Raw genomic sequence first — 11198 nt, forward strand, 5'->3', positions numbered from 1 at the left:
CGAAGAAGAAATGAGAAGGGCGAGGTGAGAAGAGAGAAAAAAATTACTTACAACCGTTAAGACATCGATACTGTTGTGAGTTTTGTAACAAGTATCTCTCACATTAAGTATACCATTGAAATTTTTGTCCCTTGGCAAATTACCAAATTTCTTCATCCCACAGGGCATTACGTTACATTCGTAAAGACCAAAGAGCGTCACAAAGATATCCGCGAGCTCGATCAAGATAGGGGGAAACCTGGCAATAACCTCTTTAAATGATCGAATTTAGTTATAAACTTATCAGGCCCTATCCGACTAAAAGTCCTCGATACGTGGCAAGGGGAGTATTAGTATTAGCATTGACCTTGCGGTATCGAGTAACTACAAGGACTTCACCGAAGGTCTAATCAATTTCCCACTCGACAACAACACGCTTTACTGGATTTAATCAATAAGGTTAAGTATATCTTAGTTTTACCAGACAACTGAGCTGATTAACAGCTCTCCTAGGGCTGGCCCGAAGGATTAGATATTTTTACGTGGCTAGGAACCAGTTGGTCACCTAGCAACGGGACCTACAGCTTATTGTGGGATCCGAACCACACTATAGCGAGAAATTAATTTCTATCACCAGAAATAAATTCCTCTGATACCGCGTTGGACGAACCGGGAATCAAACCTCAGACCACCGGATTGGCAGCCGAGCGCGAAAACCACTGGTCCAGCGAGGAACTTAATCAAAAAGGACTGCCTTATTTTGATATAGAATATCCAGCACTTCGTTTGATCCTAGGAGCTTCCTTTTCATAGTTGACATCAGACACAATTTACGGGGTATCTTCCAAGGCCCCTTATAATACCTAGGCCGGAAAATTGTCAGTCTGTACTCTCTACCTAAAGAAACTTACCTGGCTCAAACGAACGTGCCTTAATTTTCTTATCATTATTTTCCTTCATCGAGGTCTGAGACGACTAAATTATCCTGGGAAAATTTCCAGGCGGCTGATAATCTCCCCAAGGTCCTTAACAAACTCACCCACATTTAATTTTTTATGATTCAATTCCTGGAATATTTCAAGAGGACCACGTACTGTGTGTCCAAAAAATCAACTCAAATTTAAGAATTTGGTGGGACCTTTCCACTAGGCCTGACACTCTGGGTGGCAAGGTACACTGGTAATGTGCTGATGCAATGACCACTTCAGCACATTTATTCCGAAATACATCTTGCTCGTGAAATTCGTGCCACAATCTGTTTGAATTTTACGAGGCAACCCATACCTGGAAATCACCTTTGCTGTAATTTTCCTCATACGAAAAGTTCAGGAAACCTGACAGTCCAATATAGTTAAACTTTCAAGACCGAAGGTTTATTTGCTTATGAACAAAGATGAGTAAATCCAGATTTAATTCTGGGAAATGGCCCAACCACAACACACACACTGCAAAAGGTGCAAAAGGATCTCCAATCGCAGGATTTGTATGCAAAGGGGCTTTAGTAATTCCTCATGTGCTAACCTAAGGACATCATCATTCTGATATTTTGTAGGTACCACAATCACTAGGACGACTAACCCTACATCAAACCTCTATTCACAGCACCTTGGTTTTATTAAATCATCCGTACCCTCTTTTCTTAATTCTATTCAGCTTTCAGAGCTTCAATATAACTTATAGTCACAATCAGGATTAATTATCAGATTTACAAAACTAATACTACTTCCACCACCACCTACAGACCCGGGTCTCTACCTCTAAACTACGGGTCTCTCTACCTCTAAACTACTTGGAGACCCACCAATACCTCTAAACTACTCAAGTTTAATTTATCCTCACTCTGTAAGCTGAGTAATAATTGCTACGGAGTTTAGTTTATCCTCATTCTGTAAGCTGAAGGGATGGGGAGCTTTTCCACCACTGCCAATTCTGTCACCTTGTGATACCCTGGGAAGAATGCACTTACTTCCAGCAGAAACCACTGTGTCAGGGAACCCACCCAGGACCACACAATTTCCAGAATGCTCACCGACATCCTGGGTTAATATATTTATCGTAGTCACGAAGAGAGATTAATAGGCGATTTGATTTATTTCGCCTCCACTACCACCAATCCTTCCTGGGGAACAGTCAAAATTTACCACATATAACTGTTCATCAAATGCTGGGTTCCTCATCCCAAAGGGCATTACGTTGCATTTGTAAAGCCCAAGGGGGCGTAACAAAAGCGTAAATTAGATAGGGGAACCTGCCAATAACCCCCTTTTTTAGCAGTTCCCTATCCGATCAAGACAATCCTCGATACGTGGCAAAGGGAAAGTCATTCTTAATATTCACCTTGACCTTGCAGAAGTCCATACACATGCGAAACTGCCCATCAGGTTTCTTACCAAGTTCAAAGGTGAACTCAAGGACTTACCGAAGATCTATTTAAATCATGCTCCAACATAACTTTATCTCCTCCTCGAAAATATCTTGCTTTAATGGATTTAATCGATAAGGACTTTGCTTGTCTAGATATGGAATATCCGGCACTTTCCGTTTGGTGCCAAGAGCTTCCACTTCATATTTTAACATCAGATAATTTCCAGTGTACCTTCCAAGGTTCCAGAAAATTGTCCGCGTTTGTACGTACTCACTACCTAACCTCATCTGGCTCAAACGAACGTGCCTTACTTTTCTTATCATAATTTCCCTTCATTGACGCCCTAGACAATTCTAAATGATGCTGGGCAAATTTCCAGGCTGTCGATAATCTCCTTCTCAGGTCCTCAAAGAACTCGCCCACATTCAATTATTTATGATTAAACTCTCATCAATTCTTTATGTCAACAATTCAAGGAAAATTTCTAGAGGACCACATAGTTTAGTATCCAAAAATCAACTCGAACAGAGATACCCGTGGAACAATTTGGATGATTACGTATAGCAAAAAGAGCAAAGGGAAGCCCTTTATCCCAAATCCTCTCCTTGCTCATAGCAGTACTTTTTTACGAATAGATTTCAGGGTTAGGTGGAACCTTTCCACTACCCCCTGATTATTTGTCGCCAAAGATAGTTAAAATATCAAAGAAAATACAGGAGGGAAGGCTTCAATGGTTTGGACACCTGTTACGAAGAGAAGAACATCATGTTGGAAGACATACGATGGAAATGCAAGTGCGGGGTAAAAGAAGAAGGGAAGACGAAGAGATTGTGTGGTGAACACAGCATACATTGCGAACATGATTGGAAAATATTATTATAATTGGATCACTTAAACTTACACTGAATGAGTGCGTGCAGTCCTCCCTCCAGTAGTCTTGAGGGCGAAGCTCTACAACCCTAAAAAGGAAACATCATATTTTAAAAATTACTAAGTGACATAATCGTGAGCGCCCTGTTTGGCAAATGTTAAATTCCCTCACTTTTATATTTCATTCATTCTCTCTCTCTCACATAACGATAACTACCTACCATTAACACGACCTCTGACGACTAAACTATACCTAACATCCACATTGCATCGCACACTGCATCAACTGATCCCGGTTACTGGGCTATTTTTCCTAGTCAAAAACTGCTTATCATATATATAGGCATAACCATAATAGATAAGTCCAAGGGGATAAAAAGCTTTCTAAAGATGTATAGGCTTATTTTGATATTTTATGGTAAAGTCGAAATTAAACACTAATCTGACTAGAGTATGGTAAAGTCGGAATAAGAGAGAGAGAGAGAGAGAGAGAGAGAGAGAGAGAGAGAGAGAGAGAGAGAGAGAGAGAGAGAGAGAAATGGTTTAAACCTAAAATTATATCAAGTACCTAAAATTCCAGTTGCAATCCAGTCTAGTACCTAAAATTCCGGTTGCAATGTAGTATAGTACCTAAAATCCCAGTTGGAATCCAATCTAGCAGCTAAATTCCGGTTGGAATAAGGCTTTAAAACACTAACTATAAGGACACTGTCCTCACTGTAGACCGACATAGACTCAAAGTACTGTAGAAATGAAGTTTATTATAATTTGTCAAGCTTTTATTTGCATAGATGGAAATATATTAGGCGCTTGTTACCTAACACTTTGGCTAGACTGGTATTAAGTAAAAAGAATTATAATTTTTTTTAATTAACAATAAATAGAATAACTTATAATAGTAATAGATGACACGTAGGTTGGAATGTGGATAATAGTAATAGATGACACGTAGGTTGGAATGTGGGTACACTCTTGAAATTATCTAGATGGCTGAAGATGGTAGATCCATGATGACAGATCTTGCAACAGGTAAGTAAAATGGTACATCCACAGGTCATACAAGTTAAGACAAGATGTCAAACAGACAAGACACCATTAGGTAAGATAATGTCAAGCAATGCAAGGCAAGGCAAGGCAAGGCAAGGCAAGGCAAGGCAAGGCAAGGTAGAATGTCATGTGAAAGGTTGCGAGGTTCGTAAGGTAGTGGCTGCCTATCTATCACTTGGAAAGTAAATCAATAGTAAACAATAAGTAATACCAAGGACACTAAAATAACGAACAGAACCAACGCCATCTATTGGATGAACATACAACCAACACTCAGTTTCTAGTTTTAAGAAAGGAAATACCTGACATTATCATATTACACTATTATTATTATCATATTACCCTATTTATCTCATAGGAAAATAGCCACCTTAACAACCAAAACCCCCCCTCCCCCCAAACAAAAGTTCTCATCCGTCCACAAGTAAAACCTAAAAGTTTAACCTTACACCTCTTCCCTTGCTGTAGCTAATAATATTATTAACAATAATTGAAAAAGAAACCCACAAAATCACTTGTAACTTGTTTACTTCCAAGTATTTACAGAAGTAAACAAGTTACAAAGTGATTTTGTGGGTTTCTTTTTCAATCTTCAGAAGAAAACTGAAAGAAGTTTTTGTTTGGTTTAACAATAATTATAATAATGACGATAATCTTTGGATAATATTAACAATAATTATAATAGTGATGATAATCTTTGGAAGTTTCTATATAAATGGGTTTCCTCATCTTCTGAATAACAATAACGACTAAACCATGAAATCACAAAAACGATTACAGGTAAAATCAGGTCAACAGCAATTGGCATGTGCACATGCATGTACGTTTTGTGTCAGGGTTTTCTTGAAGTGCATATTTGTTAATTATATAATTATACGTTAACTTGTGTAGGAAATGGGCTACTGTGTACGGTGACCAGTGAACAGTTATTATGACACCGTTGCACCGTTGCTCCCAGTGTGAAATAAAAAAAAAAAAAAAAAAAAAAAATTTAAGTTTGAAATACCAAATATGGCAACAGAAAACAAAACTGCTTCGTCTGTCTGTCTCCTTTTGAGATGTAGGTTATAAATGCACGATTTAGATGTTCATCAAACTGATAAGAATGGTTTAAATATGAGAAAAATTCATTCGAATCTTGAATTCTAAGAATGGTTTAAATATGAGAAAAATTCATTCGAATCTTGAATTCTGTCACAATATTAGTTCTAGGTACTTTCAACTTTCTTGGCTGAGCACGTGTTCAGGGGTGTCTCAAGTCTGAGGGGGAACGGGGGCGGGGTTGTGTTGTAGAACGGAAACGATTGTGGTTGGTGACTGGCCGACGAAGGCATCACAAAAGATTGCTGCTCAGAGACAGAGAGAACTCGGTCCATTTCATCTCCTCTCTCTCTCTCTCTCTCTCTCTCTCTCACACACAATAAAACTAATTCAAGTTCTCAACTTAGAGAGAGAGAACGCATAAGTACAGGAAATAACTATAAGGAATGCTGACCCGTTTTGCTAATTCTGAACACAAATCACTATAAGGAATGCTGACCCGTTTTGCTAATTCTGAACACAAATCAGCCATAAGGCATTCAAGAATACCCAGACAAAAAAATCCACACTTCCCGGGTCATAGGGTTACCCTAAAAGAATGGCGTATTCCCAATATCACGCTAATCTATTTAATTCATTAAATACATATATTTTTAAATAGTATATACACACATATACAAATGATTTTAAATATGTGAGAGAAATGAACACAGCAGACATTGCAGAAAAATTATTAGAAAAAAAAATTGATTATACTTCGAACTTACATTTAATGCGTGCGTGAAGTTCTCCTCCTTCCCGTAAGTAGGAAACTGTCAACAGAAGCGCAATACTTTTGATAATAGAGTGATGTTCGATTATTACCGAGTGAAGTTAGTCATGTAATAGCAAACCTTCATAACAGTAACATGAATAACCTATACTATAAGAAAATGTACAAGAGCTTAAATACCATAAACTACGCTGTTTCTTACCTTTGAATGAAAGGGGATTTATTATTATAGGCCTACTCGCATTAGGCAGACTTGATATCAAGGCCCTTGGTCTTCCAACGGTTTTTTTTATATTCAACTGTGAAGAGAAAAGGCAATTAAAAAATGAGGGAGGCCAAATATAGGCATATTATATGTGTGAGAGAGAGAGAGAGAGAGAGAGAGAGAGAGAGAGAGAGAGAGAGACTAAAATTTTTTTTTTTTCATATTCAATGACCTATGGGGGGGGGGGGGGGGGGGGGGGGGGGGGGGGTGGGGGGGGGGGGGGGGGGGGGGGGGGGGAGTTTGGTAAGCAACACCAAATTAAATATTGTAACCTCTCCCACAGTTGCTCCAAACCCAAACTCTGCTCACCGGCGTATGATCCAAGTAAGAAAAGCCTTAAACCTCCTACCTAACCGTGGTGGTCCTAACCTTGCATAAAATAAAGCAGTGGTCTTAATCTTGCATATGATAAAGTAAGGAATACCTTAAACCTCTTAAATAAATAATCATGGTGGTACTCAACTTAAAAACTAATTCAAAAAGATATTCAGAGGGGCAATGAATACCAAATATCCCTACCTCTATACATGTATAAACATCTCCCAACAGCTATACACCACAGGGGAGCTCTCAAATTGTCCAGGTGGATAATAGGACTAACTAAACAGTAAAGTGCATTGACTAAACACTAACATTCACAATGCACTTTCACTCAATAAAAATCCAGTTACTACTCAAATCACACTCACTAGACACAATTACTATACACTAGGCACACTATACTCATAAAACACTAAGCACTTCACTATACCTCAAACACCCAGTAACCATTTACTAAACACTCACTTATTCCTAAACTTCATTAAACATCAAACAATTACTAAGCATTCACTTAGCACTAGACATCCACAAAGTAATCACTACACACTAAACCCAACCCTCATTGAATGCTAAATACTCACTAAGTGCCAAATGTTCATTAAAACCCTAAACACTCGATTAACAGTGAATGAACATCTATTCATTACTCACTATACAAAAAATACACACTAAACATTCGCTAACCACACACGACTAATCATAAGACATTTACCAAACATTCAATGAATACTCACTAATCATTCACTAAAGCCTAATCACTTACCGATTGCTTATGCACTAAACATACGTTAAACACTAGCCTGGCATACTCACTAATCATTCACTAAAGCCTAATCACTTACCGATTGCTTATGCACTAAACATACGTTAAACACTAACACTGGCAATACATTTTCACTAATTTCTAAATACTCACTAAACATACTTATCAAACATTAATTCACTAAACACTTAGCTCACTAAACATTCACTGATTGCTACTCAACATTTTTACTCAACTCTAAACACTCACTGAATACTTAACCTAAACAATAACATTCACAAGACAAACTAACCATTCACCGATTACTTACACAATGATTAAAAAAACATTTATTAAAACCCTAAAGACTGGCTAAACACTCTGATTACTTACTAATATAACCCCCTCTACGGTCCACCCCGACCCTACGACGACTCTGTCAACATCCTGGGGAGGAAGGAAAAGCTGATGCTTTTATAAGAGTAATAACCAAAGGATGGAGGATGAGAACCATAAATACAGCAACACCCTGAGAATACATCAGAAGCATAGATACAGTATATCATAAAGGAAAGCCATCAAACCACAAAAATATGGTCTCGCATTGAACGACGTTCCCAAAACCTTATGCCCTACATTATCTACTTTAGTTTTAATCATTTTGGGTAATTCCTGATTTATTTTAACTTATAAGAATTACTTCCGACAGCTCTCTTTCACCCAAAGCTCAACGCATAAATCATTATTAAGTTCAATCTTCATTGGCTTATCTTTAATACCTCTAGTAGTAGTAGTAGTAGTAGTAGTAGTAGTAGTAGTAGTAGTAGTAGTAGGTGTGTGTGTGTGTGTTTAACGCGAGCTTGGAAAAAAGTTTTAAAAAAGCAAAAATTTCGATTCAACGCAAATTGGCGCCAAAGTGATGTTTTCAAATCGCCTTTCACATCAGTTCTATAGACGACGGACGTCAACATAAAGACAGCACAGTTCACTATGTATTTATCTGTCAATAAAGCAAATGACTGTGTATTGTATTTAATAAAGCGAAACTCTTATTTATTAAGTGCAAAAGGTTTTGTTCTTTTTCGTCTGACCTACATAGTACCATAGTACTGGTACTCTCCTAGCCCGTATACTGTGGTACATTGTATACATACGAAAATGATGTTAGTCATGTAATAGCAAAAAACACCATAACAGAAACAAGAAAAAAGTATACAAGAAAATACATAAGAGCTCAAATACCACACGCGACGGCCAATTTGTGAGAGAAGGGGTTGTAAAATATTTAAAAGCAGCAAACACAAAAGTGATAAAGGGTTAGATAGTGAACCTCTACCTCAAAGTTGCACGCTGGCAAATTCTGCAACAAACAACTTCAACGGGGTGGTGTTTGACAGGGTCAATTTTGAAATGTCTCCAGGTAAATGCTGACCAAGAAACAACCAGGAATGAAAGGTAGGCATACTTTTTCGCACACTTTTGGCACCAAGAAAGTGAATTATTAAAAGGGAAAGGGGGTCTGCTGAATTTTGTGGTCTTGCATAATGGACTACTTCTATTCTTATTCAGTTTCTAAAGAATGCACTGCCAGTCTATTCTTATTCAGTTTCCAAACAATGCACTGTCAGTCAGTCAGTTCCTGCAGCCGTTCCTTCAGGTATTCTGTGGCTCGACTTTTACAAAGCAATCAACCTTCAAACTTGAGATGTCCTCAAACTTACTTTGCCTCTAGGTGTCCTCAGAAACTTACTTTGCCAACTGGCTCTGATTATTCTATTGCCTGGGACGACCTTCCCGTTTATCCGCTGGTCTCCAGAGGTGCTACATACCACATCCTGAAATCAAAGCAGAGGAACATTAGCTAATGTTCAAGAAATGAGCTGTAACAAATATTTTCACTAATTATATATATAAATACATATTAGAGAGAGAGAGAGAGAGAGAGAGGAGAGAGAGAGAGAGAGAGAGAAGAGAGAGAATCAGGTAACGGCTGTGAGGGAGGTACGAAGCCTAAGCCATAAGTCTCTGCAGTCCCCCTTCACATCTTTGAAAAGATGCTCTCCACGTCACATCTTATACACCCTCATCTGAGAGAGAGAGAGAGAGAGAGAGAGAGAGAGAGAGAGAGAGAGAGAGAGAGAGAGAGAGAGAGAGAGAGACTTACCTGGCAGTTGCCTCCTTACATGCCTCATAACGAGCCCATGGTCCAAGACAGTAAGGCCCGAACTCTCACCTAATATCAGTTCCACCATCATTCTAAAACAAAACAAAAACTATTGTTAACACCATAGTTAGGTAGCTTGCAACGAGAAGAGAAAACACGGAATATAACAACTGAACGTCAAGGTAACAGAACTGCATAAGAAAAAATTAATTAAATCTCAGAAAACCAGGACGACTTTAATGAAACTCATAAAAAGGAAAATAAATTAATCACATTAATTTGAGTTATGCAAGGTCTGAAAATCAATAGACACAAAGACGGGTGATGTGATAAGACTCCAGTGCAGCTACGTCGTTTGATAAGGGACAATCCGTATGTCCTCAAAAAGGAAGATAAAGACTAACGGAAAAACTGTAAGTCGTTACGAAAATGGTAAAAATGAAATATACCATGTGGGAAATTCAGGCCAAAGGTAAGTAAACAGCAGTGAGGACATTTCCCAAATAAACTGATAAAAGCGTAATTACTTAGTGAAGTTTTTGTATAGTTTGTGCATTCTCATATGGAGTTTCGTGAATGGTGTCTGTTTATTTAGTTTCGAGTTTAAAAAAAAAAAAAAAAAAAAAAAAAAAAAAAAAAAAAAAAAAAAATTCAACTTATATCTAAACAGGACTCAGGAGGTCTGGAAATAATAATCCTTATTATTATTAACATCAAGTGGAAAGGGTGAAAATTAGTAAGAAAAGTTACAATATTAAGAAAACAAGCTACCAAGAGAGAAATGGCTGACATTTTGAAATATGCAGGTTAGCCATTAGAATTATCATAGAGTAAGGCTTTAAAATATGAAAAGACCAAACTCAAGTGATAAAAGGTTAGATAGTGAACCCCTACCCTTTAAGTTGAACAATTGGCAAATTCTGCAACAAACAACTTCAAGGGGGTGGAGTTAGACAACGTCCATTTAGAAATATCTCCAGTAATTCTGACCAGGAAACAAGCAGGAATGAAAGGTAAGCATACTTTTTTCCAACATTTATAACAACCCAAGAAAGTCTGAATTATTAAAGGGGGGAGGGGGGTGGGGGGTTCGGCTGGACTGAATTTGGTTTGGGTCTTGCTTGATTGGAACTAACGACTATTCTAATTCAGTTCCTGTAGCTGTTCCTTCAGGTAATCTGTGACTCGACTTTCACCAAGCAATCAACCTTAAACTTGAGATGTCTTCAGAACCTCACGTTGCCACCTGGCTCTGATTATTCTATTGCCTGGGACGACCTTCCCGTTTATCCGCTGGTCTCCCACAGGTGCTACATACCAGATGAAATCAAAGCAGAGAAACATTAGCTGAAATTCAAGAAGTGTGCTGTAACAAATATTTTCACTAATTTTATATTATTTTAGATATAGAATATATCTATATATATATATATATTTATATATATATATTATAATATATATATAGATATATATATATATATAATATATTATATATATATATATATTATATATATATATAATTATATATAAACATATATATAAATACCAAATGGGGATGGGTTGAGAAAGAACATAGTTTTTTTTATAATACAGTTTATACTTACAAGCAGAATACCAGCTCAAGTTAGGAGC

General features: G+C 37.5%; 1 long non-coding RNA gene across 6 annotated transcripts in view; it reads right to left on the minus strand.

Annotated features, from left to right (window-relative positions):
- Window positions 1–10905, minus strand: part of LOC135199262 (uncharacterized) — an 11930-nt gene extending 1025 nt beyond the window's left edge. The window contains exons 1-7 of one of the 6 annotated variants that reach the window (XR_010310998.1): window positions 10805–10905; window positions 9567–9658; window positions 9153–9237; window positions 7796–7849; window positions 6277–6373; window positions 6070–6114; window positions 3246–3303 (exon numbers count right to left, since the gene is read on the minus strand). This is a non-coding gene — a long non-coding RNA (uncharacterized LOC135199262). Of the gene's footprint in view, window positions 1–3245; window positions 3304–6069; window positions 6115–6276; window positions 6374–7795; window positions 7868–9123; window positions 9238–9566; window positions 9659–10460; window positions 10586–10774 lie in introns of those variants that run through there. The other 5 variants (XR_010310999.1, XR_010311000.1, XR_010311002.1 and 2 more) reach the window with 5 other exon arrangements.
- Between the last annotated feature and the right edge of the window lie 293 nt (window positions 10906–11198).

Source organism: Macrobrachium nipponense, chromosome 25 (assembly GCF_015104395.2).
Source record: "Macrobrachium nipponense isolate FS-2020 chromosome 25, ASM1510439v2, whole genome shotgun sequence".
Lineage (NCBI taxonomy): Eukaryota > Metazoa > Arthropoda > Malacostraca > Decapoda > Palaemonidae > Macrobrachium > Macrobrachium nipponense.